At 53.1% G+C, this 3,098-nt stretch overlaps 1 pseudogene; it reads right to left on the reverse strand.

Moving 5' to 3' along the window:
- Window positions 1–1,538: 1,538 nt before the first annotated feature.
- LOC103285463 (nuclear prelamin A recognition factor-like) lies at window positions 1,539–2,867 on the reverse strand (annotated as a pseudogene).
- Window positions 2,868–3,098: the final 231 nt, after the last annotated feature.

Below are 3,098 nucleotides of genomic sequence, written 5' to 3' on the forward strand. Positions count from 1 at the left end.
TACATATATGCAATGGAATATTACCCAGCCACAAAAATGAATGAAATCTTGCCATTTGCATCAGCATGGATGAACCCAGAGGATATAATGCTAAATGAGTCAGTCAGTGAAAGACAACTACCATATCATTTCACTTATATGTGGGATCTAAAGAATAAAATAAATGAACCAAAAGTTGAAATAGACTTATAGAAACAGAGATCACACTGATGGTTGCCAGCAGGGAGAGAAGTTTCTGGACTGGGTGAAAGAGGTGAGGGGACTAACAAGTCCAATTCGGTAATCACAAAATAGTCATGGAAATGTAAAGTACAGCATAAGGGATACAGTCAATAATATTATAACTATGTACAGTGCCATGTCGGTACTTGAAGTATACTAGAGGCCCGGTGCACAAAATTCATGCACTGTGGGGGGCGCTCAGCCTGGCCTGCACCCTCTCGCAGTCTGGGACCCCTCGCTCTTTACTGCTCACCTGCTCGCTGCTCCTTACCACTCAGCTCACTGCTCCTTAGCGCTGCCATGGAGGCAGGAGAGGCTCCCACCACTGCCACTGTGCTCACCAGCCACGAGCCCTATCTTTCTGTGTAGTTGTTTGTGGGCCAACTGCTCTCTTCCTTCTCACTTAGGGCGAGCAGCATGTGAGGGCAGAGTGCACTGTCATGGAACGCAGAGGGCTGCCCAGAGCTGAGGGGAGTGGCCGGGCCCATGGGGTAAGAGGTGGACACAGAGGATGCTATCTCACCCAATTGTGGGGCAGGCTGGCCGGTCTTCATCTGCCTGACCCCACCCAGGGAGGGACCGAGCAAGGTGTCTGCCTCTTCATTCTCCACCATTCCATCTGTGACACCTGTCACCCTTGCCAGGCCTCCCCCAAAGTGAGTTCAGCTCAATCCCTGAATGTAAAATGGCACAGGGGGGGGGCAGCCCTCCACCCGAGTGCCCCCTGATACTCAGCGACAGGACCTGGTCAACAGGGCCTGATCTCAGGACGGTGGCCACAGCTGCAGAACATAGATCTGTTTCAAGAAAAGTTGGGAATGCAGACTTTCCTATGAGCCCCTATTCCAAAAGGTGGCAGTTTATTCACATTGTGGCAAAGACACCTTCAAGAGTAACTTAAGTGGATAAAGTCAGCGCCAAGCCTGGCCATTTCCTCATCTAATCTCTCTGAGGCGCGTGAGCAGAACCAAGTCTCAGCTGTTCACAGGACACTTCTGGGTTTTTTTAAGCCTAAAGGACAGTAGTCTGTCTCCATTATTGTTCTTTGGGATTTTTTTCACCGTCGGATAAAAGGATGTGTACATCGGGCAATCCTCTTGAGATACAATATTCCAGTTGCACCCATGTGACGACGACAGCGCCCCTCAGATGGAGGATGCTGACAGATGGGGATCAGGGAATTCTGAAAACCAAAGCGATGAAGAGATGCTAAGCCTTTCCTTCACGTATCTGACACCCCTCTTCAGGCAGCCTGCAGGACGGGCGTCTGCTGGACCTTTACCACTTGATGTCCTGGCAGGCTGCCCTGGGCCCTGCTACGTGGTGTGCAGGGCCACCTGGGCCCAGGGCGAGTCGCTCCCCCCGCCCCAGCCACTCCTGGTACAGCTCCTGCACATGGGCGCTGGTCTCTGGGGGCCACACCAGGATGGCAGTGTAGATGCCTTCCATCTGCCACAGCAGTGCCCTGTCTGCACACCTGTCCTCCGCCTGGGCCTGGCCCCTGCCTCTCAGGCATCCCCGGCACAGGCCAGGACCTCCACGAAGTGGCAGGGGAACTTGCCCCTCTACAGCTTCAGGATCATCCAGCTTTCTGGATGTTCCTAAATCCGTAAGCAGCCTCAAAGCATAGCAGAACCTCTCTGTCCCTTTCAAGGGTGACCTCCTGGAAGTCTTTGTTCCTCAGGGTGCGGTAGGTGAGCACTCCCATGTCCTCGTTGAACAGCTCCTTGGCCATGTGCCTGAAGATGTGTGCCAGGGACCTGTCAGAGCTGGCACCCTCGTGGAGCCTCACCTCCTTCTCCTTCATGTCTCCAAACAGAGTGTCCACGGCAGCGTCATTCGAGGCGAGGTCACTTTGCTCCATTATCTGGACAATTTCACCCGAGGTTAACACGCAGTCAGCACCCTGGGAACTATGTAAAGCTGTGGGAACATCTTCTCAAAGGGCCTCCAGTTTCTTGTCATAACCCGGGGCCACAATGATGTGGAAAATCTTGTCTGAGGACAGGTTCTGCTGCCTGGTGAAATAATCCTTCACCAGAGAGCCCATGATCTGCTGGGGAGACTTGGCCATGCAGAGGTGGGGGTGATGGGGTGACCCAACACACGCTCTGCATATTGGACCCAGCCTGGACAGGAGGAGGTCAGCATGGGTAGCTGGAATATTCCTCATGGTGCTGGCAGTACCAATGAGCACAAATTCCTTCTGACTCTCCAGGATGCTGAAGTCCGCAGCTATCTTCATGTCAAAGACAGTGTGCCCCAAGGCTTTTGAGAAAACCACAGAGCCTTCTGGATGCATCAGTGACACTGAGGCTGAATTTAGCAGCAAAATAAGGCAGAGACTAAGGACACATGGACACTGCCAGCACCTTGTGCTGTGAGGTATCACATTTCTTATTAAGGTTCAGAGTACAGAAGTCCTTGGTGTTCTACTGAGAAACTTGGACTGCTTCCTCTGCGGTCACACAACTGTCACACGCCAGGCAGTCACTCAGAAATATCTTGGCATCGGCCAACTTATGGAATTCTCCCTTCTCTCCGTTCTCCTGAGCCGGACTCTGGACATTGACTGCGGCATTCTCTTTGTCATCGGTTTTTGTTTTTTTACTACATTCCTTCCATGTGCAGTGATCACACTTCATCTGGAGCAGGGTGGGAGGGGGCCAGGCTGGCTTAAGTGACCTGGAGGAAGCACAGGGAGAGCAGCTAGTCACCGCTGGTCACCCCTGGTGCTGCCGGCAGTATCCTTTCTTCCTTGTGGTGCATCTAGGGAGGGGAAGCGGCCGCGGTGCGAGGCTGAGTTCCAGGAGGCTGGCAGCGCTGTCGGGATCGTGCTGGAGATGCTGGTCTGTTGGTGCCTGGCCTGTCCTCTG

Source organism: Eptesicus fuscus, chromosome 1 (assembly GCF_027574615.1).
Source record: "Eptesicus fuscus isolate TK198812 chromosome 1, DD_ASM_mEF_20220401, whole genome shotgun sequence".
Lineage (NCBI taxonomy): Eukaryota > Metazoa > Chordata > Mammalia > Chiroptera > Vespertilionidae > Eptesicus > Eptesicus fuscus.